At 34.3% G+C, this 15,680-nt stretch overlaps 1 long non-coding RNA gene across 1 annotated transcript; it reads right to left on the bottom strand.

The window, feature by feature from the left end:
* Positions 834 to 2,106, bottom strand: LOC104703002. The gene is made up of 3 exons (XR_754114.1): positions 1,910 to 2,106; positions 1,014 to 1,758; positions 834 to 872 (listed from the first exon to the last, which is right to left on the bottom strand). It is a non-coding gene; the product is annotated as an uncharacterized LOC104703002 (long non-coding RNA).

The following is a 15,680-nucleotide window of genomic DNA, read 5'->3' as shown; positions in this document are numbered from 1 at the left end:
ATCAGTCCTATACCGTTCCAACTAAGTGAAGGAGTGCCAGAAGTTGGTAGCTCATCTAGAGTTGTTCACAAAGTAAGAATGTTGAGTGACGTGTACCAAGAAGCAAGAGTACAAGAAGATGAAGCAAACCAAGTTGAAGAGGCATGCTATCTTACATGGCAAGAACCTGCGTTTTTTGAAGAAGCCATAGTGGACCAAGATTGGAGAGGTGCAATGGATGACGAGATTGACACTATCAACAAAAATGAGACATGGGATTTAGTGGAGAGGCCTGCAAATAAGAAGTTAATCTCTGTCAAGTGGATATACAAGACAAAAACTGATGAGTGTGGCCAAATACAGAAGCTAAAGGCAAGATTAGTGACTAGAGGATTTACTCAAACATATGGAGAAGATTATGGGGAAACTTTTGCTCCGGTGTCAAGACATGACACCATCAGAACTATTATATCTTTGGCTGCACAAAACAATTGGAACTTGCATCAGATGGATGTTAAGTCAGCATTTTTGAATGGAGAAATCGCAGAAGAAGTGTATGTGGAGCAACCACATGGGTATGAGATAGAGGGAGCAGAAAACATGGTGTACAAACTGAAAAAGGCTTTGTATGGCCTTAAGCAGGCTCCAAGGGCCTGGTACAGCAAAATTGACTCCTTTTTCATGTCACAAGGATGTAAAAGGAGTGACTGTGATGCTGCAATGTACACACAGGAGTGTGGAGGTGAGATTATGGTGATCAGTTTATATGTAGATGATCTCATCATTACTGGGAGCAATGAAGACATGGTCAATGAATTTAAAGAAAAGTTGAAACAAACCTTTGAGATGACCGATTTGGGAAGACTCAGATACTTTCTAGGTTTTGAGATCACCTACACAGGAGAAAGAGTGTTCTTATGCCAAAGGAAGTATGCACAACAACTGTTGGAAAAATTTGGGATAAAAAATTGCAAGAGTGTTGCAACACCACTGTTACCACAAACAAAGTGTGTAGAGGAAGGAAAAGAACTTACCAATCCTAAATTATATCGGAGTATGGTGGGAGGACTTTTGTATCTTGCTGCCACACGACCAGACCTTGCGTTTGCCGCATCGTATCTATCTAGAAGCTTGTCACAGCCAAGAGAGCAACACCTACAAGAAGCAAAGAGAGTGTTGAGATACATACAGGGAACAATAGATTATGGGTTGAACTTTAAGAAGACAAGTCAGGTGGAGTTGGTTGGTTATTCCGACTCAGATTGGGCAGGATGTAAAGAAGACATGAGAAGCACTACAGGGATGTGTTTTACAATGGGCAGTGCCATGTTTACCTGGCAAACTCAAAAACAAGACACTATCGCTCAATCAACAGCGGAAGCAGAGTACATGGCATTGAGTTCAGCTACAAATCACTAAGCCACAAATCACTCAGTGTGGCTGAAGCGCCTACTAGGACAATTGAGGATCAACACTAGCAAGGCAGTTCCAATCTATTGTGACAACACCTCAGCAATTGCAATTGGAAGAAATCCTGTTCAACACAAGAGAACAAAACACATTCAGATAAGATATCATGTGGTTCGAGAAGCAGAAAAAGAAGGAGTCATCAATCTGAGATACTGCAGCGGTGATGAACAAATTGCAGATATACTTACAAAACCATTGGGTACAAAGGGTTTTGAAGAACTCAGAAGAAAGCTTGGAGTGATTCAAAATCCTAATAGGCAGAAACCAAAGAACGAAGATTTCACACAAGTTCATGTAGAGGAAGCAAACCTACACGAAAGAAAGGGGAATCAATCAACCGAAATCAGGGAAAAACAGAGAAAAATCGAGAACATCACTCAACCAGGGAAATTGGTGAATTTGATAGAAACTGAGGAACAAATGAAGAAGATTAAGATGATGAGGGAGAAAGAAAACTTACCCGTAAGTTATGCAGAAATCGTGAAAAGGGCTCCTCAAATGGAAGAGGAAATCAAGAGAAGAAATCAAAAGGAGATGGAGAACAAAACTCTAGTTCCATATTTGGGAATTAATCGAAAGATTTGAGAGGGAGTGTTGGAAATCAGATCTTCGATTAATCACCAAATTGGCAAACAAGAGCTGAAGATTGAGAAGAGAGAGTCATGAAGGTGAAGAAGAGAAGAAGTGAAGAAGAGAAGAAGAAGCGTGAGGGAGAGAGAGAGACTCATGGTTTGTTTAAAAGACTTTTGGATCAGTAAACTTATTAGGCCCATTTCTATTAATGGGTTTAATGGTTTATAAGCCTTAGGTTAAAACTAAGTAGAGTATATATATGTGGTGTAATGTGTATAATGTGATCTTATCAAAAAAGGTTTAAGAAACAAAGTGGCTAAACCTAGTACTGTTCAACAGTTTTACTATCAGTGTGACCCTGGTGACTGGTGAGTTTTTCTCGTTACCAATGTTTAAGTCTTTGTTATAGCTTTGTAACGCATTGATTCTTTGCTTGTTAGTTGGTTGTCAAGAGTTGTTTTTTTACTTAAGTTAAGATGACTTCCTTTTGCTTCATGAGCTTTATTGGTTTTCTAGTTTCTCTTAGATTACTTTAGCTATCTTCTTCCTGATTAGATCTCATCTGCAGTAGATTTGTTGTCTTGACCCTTTTGTCTAGTTGTCTCCTTTGTCAGTAGTTCCTGTCATAGTTGTTGTTTGTCTCAACAGTTTGTTGGTTTCATGATTTTATGTTGGGTTGGGTTCTTATCTTTATTTACTCCTTTTGTTATCTCATGCAGTCTCGCCACTCTGAATCTCACATTAAGGCTTCAAAGATGTCCCCACCACCAAAAGAAGAAGATGAGAGTGGAAGATATCCCCGAGTTGCAGTACCAGCAAGAATATTTTTTGTACTTTAATATTTTGTGTAGGTGGATTGGGATAATTAGGGTGAAATAACAACAATAACATGTTATGTTAGCTCTAGTGAGTTATATAGTCCTGTTCTATACCTCTATTTGAATCGTTGGATAAATACAAATTAGAACATCCTTCGTTGCTATATTGTCTTGTTTTGAAATTTATAAAATTATCATTTTGCTCTTCATCGATTTTTTGAGTAGCTTCATACCACCATTATTGTTATTGTGCATAGATCCAATTGTCTTGATCGCTTTTATAAACCGACAAGTCAACTGCCTCAAACTCCATTAGAACATGTGCATACGAACCATACAAATCACGAAGATAAGTATGAGCTAACTTTCTTATATGCCAAATTATAAGGAGTCTTTGCACATGGAGATTAACTTCGATTTGCAAGCCATTAGTTGCATTGGTTTGTTTGCAATTAAATCTCTACATAGAATCCTAGATAAAACTCTAATTCTATTTAGTCTATCGGGAAATCCACTCAAAAACTTCAAGGTTCACATTATTTCTCAATTTATACTTAGTACAAATTCCCTTAACTTTTCGTTAAGGGTATTTTTGTCTTTTCACCATTTAGATTACTTCATTTAACCTACAAAATACTTGTAAAACGATGACCTAAATCTACGTTTAATCAATAACTCTACCACCACACGAAACAATAAGTCTACGAATCTTATGCTATTTTAGTAAGCAGTAACTCTATCGTAACATAATTTAAAAACTCTATTGTTAGCAGTAACTCTATCAGAAATACTAACTCTATTGTCACTATTTATTAGTCTGCCATATAATTCAATTATACCTTCTTACTCTACCACCGCTACAATTAAGTTTATCGACTATCTCTATTTCACCCATAACTCTAAGAATCTTTTTTTTTACTTACTCTACCACCACTAAATTTAAGTCTACGGCTGCGACTTACTCTACCGTTTAACTCTACGGGTTTTACTAACTCTACCATAACTATTTATATCTCTATCGCTTAAATCTACTGGATTTTTGACTCTATCATTTAACTATATCTCTACCGCCACTATACTTCAATCTATCGCATAACTCTCAGAAATTTCATAAATCTATTCACTAACTCTATCAAACTCATCTAACTCTACCGTCACTACAATGGTAGACTTATGGATTGGCGGGACACTTTCCCTCCAAACACAGCTCCTTTTTAATACTCTCTTTCCTAAGTGGCTTTAAATTATGATGACATGTTTAGTAATTCTTTTTTTCCTAACACATTTTTCCAAGGGCGATTTTGCCATTTAGAACAAAATCTCCTTACCCTCCATTCTAGTAATAAACCACAATTTATGACCTACTCTAGTAAAGCTCCCTTGTGTTTATTATCTAAGATTTTTTGGACTTCGATTTATATAATATATAACTTAACAAATCAAAGAAAATTTGAACTTTCAACAGTTCAGCATATTATAGACAAGAAAAGCACATTCACCAATTAAACCATCAAAACACAGGCAATGAAATTTTTTTCAGTCTTCTTATACAGTGTTTTGCATTTCACTTACGTATTTGTTATATTTCTTTCTCAAAGGAACGAAAAAATTCTACGTAAGTAAATGTAAATCTTAAGCAGTACATCTATTGGGTCAAAATTTATCCTTGAAATCTAAGCAAATCATTTAAACGTCAAATATAATTTAGCTTATGCAAACTACTTACCGCTTCGTATAATTTTATGCAAAATTTGTGTAGTCTTTCAGACCGATCTCTAGACATGTTTTGAGTTTGATCAAGGCTGAAATTTGCATTATCTAATTAAGCACATTAGGCAAGTTCTATTTGGATTCCTCCAATGCCATGTAACATGGCTAAGAAGAACAGTCATGACAGGCCCAAAAAAAAAAAAAAGAACAGTCATCACGATCGGATTTTTCCACGACAATTGGCTAGAACCTGATCATAACTCAGGACACATAACGCATCCTTACCTTTCGACCCCATTGCAACGGGGCAAGACAGTGAGGATTTGAAGTTATTCTCCTTCTTAATTATATGTTAGGGACATATAATATCAACAAAATTAATCGCCATCCTAAAAATAGAAATATCATAAAAATAGACGATTGCAGACTATTAATTAGTGTCTTTATTCATTTTTTTCTCGATATTTTCTTTTCAAACATCTGACACAAAAAGAAAACACAAGAGATGTGGTAATTAACAACTAGAGTGTAACACATGTTTTAGGTTTTAAGTAGATGTTAGTACCACTTAAAAGGTCCTTTTTGTTGTGATTTTCCCTATTTTTACTTTCTAATTAAATGATGAAGTTATTTTGTTCCAATTTTTTTATGAAGTTATGCTTCACTAATGCTATCAGCATAATCATATATTATTTACTTGTTAACTATGCGAATACATGTCGATAAAGCATTTAAAAAAAAACATGTCGAAGACTTTGTAGATAAAGCACATATTCCCAACTTGGGTTTTGTTTCGAGGGTGTTTGGTGAATGGTGACGTACATATTTCCAACTTGGGGGCTCTCAATCGTAAACGATGCCAATCAGGGATCAGCGGATATTGCTTTTAAGGCTTCGCTGGCATCTTATGAGAAAGAAAAGGTTTTGGGTTCCGAGGGTTTTAGCATTGAGTAAAGCTAAGATCATTGATCATCTTGAGTATAAGGGACATTTTAACAGCAATTTAAGACATAGTCACTTAAGTTACTGAGTTTGTTTAGCTTAATGAGCAAAGGTTGAGAAGATAAATGTTGTCAAGACATTCATTCTTGCTTTCATGGAAGATATAGAATTTTCTTTGAAAGTAACAATAAATGTCACCACCACATGTATCTCCTGATCAGCTGTCGTTCTAAGGCTAAACAAAGTCAGAAATTTACGAGCGAACTTTCTCTTGACATGACCTGAACAGTCAATTGTCTAATGATCTTCACACAATGCTCAGACCCAAAACCACAGCTTTCTGTACGTAGTCTTTGCATGCTCAGGTTTATTATTATGGTCATCGGTTTGATCTGGCCTGAATTGAGAGATGTAGATGGGCAGATTGTCAAGGACAGCTTCTTTTAAATCTTAAACAGTTGCAAACTTGGAAGTAGCTAGGGGTTATTTTCTCACTAAAGTCATGCTTGATTGATGGTTAAGCCTTTCCAAAACTTTATAAACATTCCTCTATAAAACTCTTTGTGTTTGGAAATAAATATCAGATTACATTTTAGAGGCATAAAAATACATATCTAGCAACAAATCGTTATATACTTGATATTCATACTGAATCTTTTTAAGAATTTTACCGGGTAAACTCGCTATTAATTTTAACGTCTTTTAACAAACGTTGATGTGCGAACCATTTATTGATCACTATCATCTTTTTTCTTGCAGTTTTCTTTGTTTGGCATACATTTTTTTTATACAAGTTTTCGAATATGGATTTCTGCGAACGTTTGATTATATTGTGTCGTCATTTCACTTGTTTTGACATTTTTAAACTTTTGTGTTTGCAGATATTTGTTAGGTTCTATGTTAGATGCATCATGATCATAGAATATACTTTCTACGGTTAATATTTTCACGAAATTTGGCGTGGAAATAACTATTGTTTATATTGATTGACTTATCTACAATTAAATTTGTTGCCGGAAGAGAAAGATATATATATATATATATATATATTTATTTAAATGATGTGTACCAGCATTTCTCAAGAGTAAAAGGCAATATTTGTAAATTTTGCTCTTTGATCAGCATCCTTTAAGAACTGGAACTTGTAGTAATTCAATTTTGGGTTTCGATCAATCTCTTTGTCTTGTTGGATTTAAAGTAAGCGATCTAAGAAGATCTCTGGGAATGTTCCGATGAAGAAATATGCAAAAATCGACAAGAACCTAGAAAAACAAAAGTGATAGTTATGGAGAAGTATGAAGCGAGTGACCTAGATTTGATGTTCTTGATGTTCGAACGGATTTTGGGAAGAAATAGGATATGCAAAATCTTAGCAAATTTTAACTATTTTTTCAATGTGTTAGTTATCAAAGAAAACTTTTAGTTGTATATTGAGTCATTTTATGTAAATGGAAGGTTCGATACAAAACTGGAGTTTCTGAACAAAACTGAAGAAAACCAGAAAAGACTTGAAGGTTCGATAAGTTGTAACAATGTACGTTCATACCATTTTTATAATAGTTTTGTTATATTTTGATCTCGGTAAAAATCTGCCACTGCTACCTTGCCTATATGGGGAAGGTTATGTGACTATTTCTTGTCTATCATTTTTTGTTCATCAGAGAACCAACAATGAGCTCCACATAGGCCATGTACCCTGCTCCTAGAATTATAGAGGTTGAGAAGAAAAATTATATGAACTAATGCTCGTACAGTTTTAGAGTAATGCTGCTATTATAGGTCATTATATAGAGCTCTGGACACAAGTATTGTGTCTTCTAGTCTTCGAATTTTTTTTTTTGTGTTTGCCGAGTTTCTTACAAAAAAGATATAAATTTTAGCCAACTCTTTACATGATGATGGTTTATTGCATTTATATCAATCAGTTTTCTGCAGATGCTTGTGGGAGAGGAAGGCTTTGCAAACAGTATCAAACGGTTGTTTACCGTTTGGGTTTTAAGAGGCCGTGTAGATAGAACTTTGCTTATTGTGTAGATAAAGAAACAATTTTTTTTTTCTCAAAAAAAGTTTTGATTCAAAGTATTATTAGATTCATGAAAACAAAATAAGATTTTTTTCTGTATATGGCAATCTATAATATGAAATTGAGGCAAGGTTGACTGAATATATGAATATTTGAATATATATAAAAACATTATAATATTATACCATAAAAAGTCATCTGTATGTACAGACCATGGCCACATATTCATCACTCTATGGTATCAAGGTTGTATAAATTCTATCTTTTTACTGAAGATAAGTGATCATTCATGCTTTGATTGATGGTTTAAAGTTTTTTTTTTTAAATAGGGGAGAGTACGTTTTGTTTGATTGGTGGTTTGGGATGTGTAGTGTGAGTTTCTTTCTAGTGGGTTTTATTTTTGTTTTGAAACCAATTCGATACTTTTCTTTGTAGATGGTTTTAGATTTCAGTTTAGAGGCATCTAGATCCAGAGATCTTAAGATCTAACAACAAAATTTTGGTAGAAACCTGAATATGTTTTCAAAAATTGTTTCATTTCGTAGAATCCTGCTTTGTTTTCCAACGGATGTTCATGCGAAAACTGTCGCTTGAACTATATCATGTCTTCGTTGTAGTTTTCTGGATTTGACATGCAGTATCATTGCATGACAGATCCATTGGTTCACAATTTTTTTTGTTTAGATTTGCAATGAACTTCTGATTATATCGTAATGAGATTTCACTTGTTTTCAGATATTTTTGTTAGATTACATTTTTGAGGCATCATGGCATCATGATTGTAGCAATAGATCTTGTGAAACCTAAATCTATAGTAACTGGATTTAGTGAGCAAACTCAATTCTGATTTTTGTCATGCGTTTAAGCACAACAGGCTTCCCGGATCTGAAATCTCTAACGCAGTGGGAAGCACTTTCGCCTTGGATTCCTTCTTGACAACGTCCCCAAAGACGAGTACCTCGCCGTCGCTGGTAGAAACCCCGGACGTTGATGGTAGTGGACTGAGTGTTGATCACTAGTATGTCCAGTTCAAGCTTCAGGTTAAAACATGTTTCCCCTTTATAACTCCTTATAGTTTCTCACACATTGCAACAATTCCTTAGTTTTTAACACATTGCAACAATTTTTCATTAGAAACTGAAAGCAACGAAAGAAAGGCAAAATGGTGTCAGCTTCGGAACCTATTATGATGTCAAACATATGAAGATAAGAAGCTGTGCGGAAGAATTTGCTTGTCACTCTTAAATTTATAGATCGCAGCAAACCAATGACCATCAAAATATATTTGAGAATACAAAGAATACAACAAGTATTGGGCTTGGGTTTTAGCATTGCAGAAACATCATTAGACAACTTGCATGTAGGGGCCATGTTAAGAGCAATTTAAGACTTAAGTTTCTGACTTAGTTTAGCCTAGAAAGGACAGGTTGTTGAGGAGATAAATGTTTGCAAGACATTTATTTATGCTTGCATGGACGATATAGAATTTTCCTTGAAAGCATGAATGAATGTCTTGACGACATGCATCTCCGGATAAGCTGGCCCTCTTAGGCTTAACCAAGTCAAAAATTTATTTCTGAGCTTGCTCTCGACGTGACCTGAACACTCAAATTGTCTTTTGATCTTCACACAATGCTCAAACCCAAAACCACAGCTTGCTGTACGTACTCTTTGCATTCTCAGGTTTATTTTGAAGGTCATCGATTTGATCTGGCTTGAATAGAGAGATTGATGGGCAGATTGTCAAGGACAGCTTCTTTTAACTCTTAAAAAGTTGCAAACTTAAGTTACTGACTTTGTTTAGCTTAACGAGCAAAGGTTGAGACGATAAATGTTGTCAAGACATTCATTCTTGCTTTCATGGAAGATATGGAATCTTCTTTAAAAGTAAGAATGAATGTCACCACCACAAGTATCTCCTGATCAGCTGTCGTTCTAAGGCTAAACAAAGTCAGAAATTTATTTCTGAACTTTCTCTCGACATGACCTGAACACTCAATTGTCTAATGATCTTCACACAATGCTCAAACCCAAAACCACAGCTTTCTGTACGTACTCTTTGCATTCTCAGGTTTATTAATTATTATGGTCATCGGTTTGATCTGGCCTGAATTGAGAGATGTAGATGGGCAGATACGATTGTCAAGGACAGCTTCTTTTAAATCTTAAAACAGTTGCAAACTTGGAAGTAGCTAGGGGTTATTTTCTCACCAAAGTCATGCTTTATTGATGGTTAAGCCTTTCCAAAACTTAATAAACTTTCCTCTATAAAACTGTGTTTGGAAATAAATATCAGATTGCATTTGAAAGGCATAAAGATACAAGTTTTCGAATATAGATTTCTGCGAACGTTTGATTATATTGTATCGTTATTTCACTCGTTTGTCATTTTTAAAACCTCGTGTTTGCAAATGTTTGTTAGGTTCTCTATATGTTAGATGCATCATGATCATATAATATACTTTCCACGCTTCATATTTTCACTAAATTTGGCGTGGAAACCACTATTGTTTATATTGATTTAACTTGATCTACATTAAATTTTGTTGCTGGAAATGATGTACGTGTTACGTGTACCAGCGTTTCTTAAGAGTAGGGCAATAATCTTTGAATTTTTTTTTTTTTGAAAATTTGGCGTGGAAACCAAAGATTATTATTATTATTATTATTTTTTTTTGAAAATAATCTTTGAAAATTTTGCTCTTTGATCAACATCCTTTTAGAACTGGAACTTGTAGTAATTCAATTTTGGGTTTCGATCAATCTCTTTGTCTTGTTGGATTTAAAGCAAGAGATCTAAGAAGATCTGTGGGAATGTTCGGATGAAGAAATATGCAAGAACCGAGAAGAAGCTAGAAGAACAAAAGTGATAGTTATGGAGGAGTATCAAGTGAGTGATCTTGTTGGAGCGAAATAATTACCTGTCAAGGGAGTTTCAAACGGATTTTGGGTAGAAAAAGGATATGCACAATCTTAGCTATTTTTAACAATATTTTTCAATGTGTAATTTATCAAAGAAAACTTTTAGTTGTTATATATTGAGTCATTTTATCTAAATGAAAGGTTCGATACAAAACTGGAGTTTCTGAACAAAAACTGAAGAAAACCAGAAAAAGACGTGAAGATGATCATGCATCCATATGTATAGACCGACACAGCCTCGACAGTGACCATTCCAACATTTTACACATTAGATTAGAAAAATTGGACATTAGAGAAAATGTTTTAGAATAAGATTTGTTTACAATGATTTGGTAAGAAAACCTTTTGATGACTAGTTTGTTGGTTTTCTTTAAAAAGTAAGAAGTTCATGAAGCTTTTTTATAAGATGTATAAATGATACTAATATGTGTTAATATGTTTGTTATATTTTGATCCCGGTAAAAATCTGTCACTGATACCTTGCCTATATGGGGAAGGTTATGTGACTATTTCTTGTTGATCAGAGAGCCAAGGATGAGTTCCACATAGGCCATGTAGCTCCTCCAAGAATTATAGAGGTTGAGAAGAAAAATCATATAGATGAACTAAGTTGGTTTTCACCTCTTAATGCTCGTACAGTTTTAGAGCAATGCTGCTATTATAAGTCTTTATATAGAGCTCTGGACACAAGTATTATGTCTTCTTGTCTTCGGTAAACCGTTTGGAGCTCCTAGAGACACAAGTATTGTGTTTGCCGCATTTCCTACATTTAGGATATAAATCTTAGCCAACTCTTTACATGATGATGGTTTATTGCATCTATATCAATCAATTTTCTGCTGATGCTTCTGGGAGTGGGAGGCTTTGCAAAGAGTCTCATGTTTACCGTTTGGGTTTTAAGAGGCCGTGTAGATAGAACTTTGCTTAATGTGTAGATAAGAAACAATTTTTTTTCTCAAAAAAAGTTTTGATTCAAAGTATTATTAGATTCATGAAAACAAAATAAGATTTTTTTCTGTATATGGCAATATATAATATGAAATTGAGGCAAGGTTGACTGAATATATGAATATTTGAATATATATAAAAACATTATAATATTATACCATAAAAAGTCATCTGTATGTACAGACCATGGCCACATATTCATCACTCTATGGTATCAAGGTTGTATAAATTCTATCTTTTTACTGAAGATAAGTGATCATTCATGCTTTGATTGATGGTTTAAAGTTTTTTTTTTTAAATAGGGGAGAGTACGTTTTGTTTGATTGGTGGTTTGGGATGTGTAGTGTGAGTTTCTTTCTAGTGGGTTTTATTTTTGTTTTGAAACCAATTCGATACTTTTCTTTGTAGATGGTTTTAGATTTCAGTTTAGAGGCATCTAGATCCAGAGATCTTAAGATCTAACAAAAATTTTTTGGTAGAAACCTGAATATGTTTTCAAAAATTGTTTCATTTCGTAGAATCCTGCTTTGTTTTCCAACGGATGTTCATGCGAAAACTGTCACTTGAACTATATCATGTCTTCGTTGTAGTTTTCTGGATTTGACATGCAGTATCATTGCATGACAGATCCATTGGATCACAAATTTTTTTGTTTAGATTTGCAATGAACTTCTGATTATATCGTAATGAGATTTCACTTGTTTTCAGATATTTGTTAGATCATTTTTGAGGCATCATGATTGTAGCAAAAGATATTGTGAAACATAAATCTATAGTAACTGGATTTAGCGAGCAAACTCAATTCTGATTTTTGTCTGAGATATTTGTTAGATTACATTGAGAGGCATCATGATCTTAAAGTCTAGCAAAAGATCTTGTGAAACCTAAATCTGTTTAAAAATGATTCTGTGCGCAAACAATCTATTCTGAATAGATTGTTGTCATGCAGATAATCGCAGTCATATGCACTTACACCTTCTCGATGACATCCCCAAAGACAGGTATCTCGCGGCCACTACCGATCTCAGATTCGAGTCCATACCCATCCCGACGGTGGAGTATATGACCACATTGCTTTCTGACGACGTTGAGGGACAATAGTGGAATATAGTGCCTGACCGCACCACCACCTGCGTGGCCAGGCACTTGGACGGTTTAAGATTGTAAGTTGTATACCTATTTAACTTCTTTTGAAGTTCCTTACTGTTTCAATTGAAGCGATTTTTTCTTTCGTGTGAAATATGGTTTTGAAAATCGTTAACAACGTGGAAAGCATAATGTTTTTTTTTAGGGGTAGAGTAGTAACCACTTTTGCGAGTAGTTGACTTATGATCTCACTGGTTTGTTGTGAGCCTTTTTACTTCATGCAGGATCTACAAGAACGTCATTTGGAATTAGCAGGATAATGATTAATGAGCGTTGATGAAAAGAGACAACCAAATAAAAACAGTCACTAGTTGTCTAGTTCCAAACTTCAGGTACAAACATTCTTCGCACAAATTATTTTCCATTTATTGCATTCCTAATTAAGTTGTCCACACATTGCAACAATTTTCATTAGAAACTGAAAGTAGCACTTTAATTTGGCCAGAGGGTCAGCTTCAAACCGATTATGATATCAAACAGATGAAGAGAAACACTTTTTCTCGAAAAAAAAAATTGTTGGTATTAAAAGGAGCTGTGCCGAAGAATTTGCATGTCACTCTTCAATTCAGATCAGACAAAACGACTTTGAAAATATATCTGAGAACACAAATTATATGACAAGTTTGGGTCTCGGGTTTTAGCATTGCGTAAAGATCACTAGACAGCTTGAGTGTAGGGGCCATGTTAAGGGTAATTTAAGACATAAGTTGCTGAATTAGTTAAGTCTAATGAGCAACGGCTGAAAAGATAAATGTTGTCAAGACGAATTTCATGCTTACAAGGACGATTCAGTTGCTCTAGCTGACCAGCTCGTTGACTGAATGCATATCACAAATGTGTTAACCAGCTCGTCAGCCAAAGCTATAGAATTTTACTTGAAAGCATGAACCAATGTCTTCCCGACATGTATCTCCTAACCCGCTGCACTTAGGCTAATCCAAAAGTCAGAAACTTCTGTCTGAAATCACTCTTAACATGACCTGAACCATCAAATTGTATGATGATCTTGACACAATGCTCAAACCCAAAAAACCACAGCTTGCTGTAGTCTTTGCATTCTCAGATTTATTTTGACGTTCATTGATTTGGATTTGGCCTGAATGGAGGAGTCATGGCCCATGTGCAAATTCTCCAGGACAGTTTCTTTTATGTCCAACTTTTATTTTTTTCAGAAGTAAATCTTAAACAGCTGCAAACTTTAAAGTAAGGGCCGATAACAGGTAGACAAAATGCAAATGTAATAATGGAAAAGTGCCGTAAACATGTCTATCGACGACCTTTGGTTCGTTTTTTTCTCCAAAATCATTCAGTATTCAAGATGTGTGGTTCTGATTAGCTTTGAGATAGTTCAGAAGGAATACCAAATCCATGCAAAGATGATAACTTGGGTTTGTGTTTCCAACTTATTTTGGCACGTAAACTGATTGTCATTTCACTTGTTTTGTCATTTTTAAACTCTTGTGTTTGATATTTGTTAGGTTCTATGTAAGATGCATCATGATCATAGACTCTACTTTCCAAGCGTAATATTTTCACTAAATTTGGCGAATAAACCACTATTGTTTATATTGATTTAACTTGTTATCTACATTGAAATTTGTTGCCGGTAGAGCAAGATATATATAAATGATGTGTAAGCATTTCTCAAGAGTTAAAGGCAATATTTGAAAAAGTTGCTCTTTGATCAGCATCCTTTAAGAACTGGAACTTGTAGTGGTTCAGTTTTGGGTTTCGATCTATCCCTTTGTCTTGTAGGATTTAAAGTAAGAGATATAAGAAGATCTGCGGGAATGTTCCCATGAAGAAATATGCAAGAATCGATAAGAAGTTAGAAGAAGAAAAGTATTAGTTATGGAGAAGTATAAAGCGATCGAGTGACCTTGTTGGAGCGAAATAATTACCTGTCAAGGGAGTTCTTGATGTTCGAACGAATTTTGGGAAGAAATAGGATATGCACAATCTTAACAAATTTTAACTATATTTTTCAATGTGCAATTTAAGAAAACTTTTAGTTGTTAATTGAGTTATTTTATGTAAATGGAAGGTTCGATACAAAACTGGAGTTTCTGAACAAAAACTGAAGAAAACCAGAAAAGACGTGAAGATGATCATGCATCCATATGTATTGACCGACACAGCCTCGACAGCGAGACGGAGAAAACCATTCCAACATTTTACACATTAGATTAGAAAAATTGGACATTAGAGAAATTGTTTTAGAGAATAAGATTTGTTTACGATGATTTGGTTAAAAAAAACTTTTGACGACTAGTTTGTTGAATTTATTGATAAAGTAAGAGTTTAAGTTCATGAAGCTTTTTTATAAGATGTATAAATGGTACTAATATGTGTTCAAACTATTTTGTTAATATATTTGTTATATTTTGATCCCAGTAAAAATGCCTATATGGTGAAGGTTATGTGACTATTTCTTGTCTATAATTTTTTGTTGATTAGAGAGCCATGTACCTCCCTCCTAGAATTATAAAGGTTGAGAAGAATATTGATATGAACTAAGTTGGTTTTCACCTCTTAAAGCTCATACAGTTTTGGAGTAATGCTGCTATTATAGCCTTATAGGTCATTATATAGAGCTCTGGACAAAGTATTGTGTCTTCTTGTCTTCGGTAAACCGTTTGGAGCTCCTAGAGGTAAAATTTATTTTTTACATTCATGAAATCAAACTAAGTTTTTTCTTTTTTTTTTTTTTTGGTATATGGCAATTTATTTGAAATTGTGGAAAGGTTGACTGAATACATGAATTAATTTTGAATATATGAAAACATTATAATATTATACCATAAAAAGTCATCTGTATGTACAGACCATGTCCACATATTCATCACTCTATGGTATCAAGGTTGTATAAATTCTATCTTTTGATTGAAGATAAGAGATCATTCATGCTTTGATTGATGGCATAAAGTATTTTTAAAATGGTGGAGAGTAAGTTTTTGTTTGATTGGTCGTTTGGGATGTGTGCTGTAAGTTTCCAATGGGTTTTATTTTTGTTTTGAGATCCAGTTCGATTCTTTTGTTTGTAGATGTTTTTTTAGATTTCATTTTAGACGCATCTAGATCTAGAAATCTTAAGATCTAGCAATAAAATTTTGTTTGCTACCTGAATATGTTTTTTTTTTTTTTTTTTT

Source organism: Camelina sativa, chromosome 7 (assembly GCF_000633955.1).
Source record: "Camelina sativa cultivar DH55 chromosome 7, Cs, whole genome shotgun sequence".
In the NCBI taxonomy this organism is placed as follows: domain Eukaryota; kingdom Viridiplantae; phylum Streptophyta; class Magnoliopsida; order Brassicales; family Brassicaceae; genus Camelina; species Camelina sativa.
This window is presented reverse-complemented; position numbering and strand designations above follow the sequence as displayed.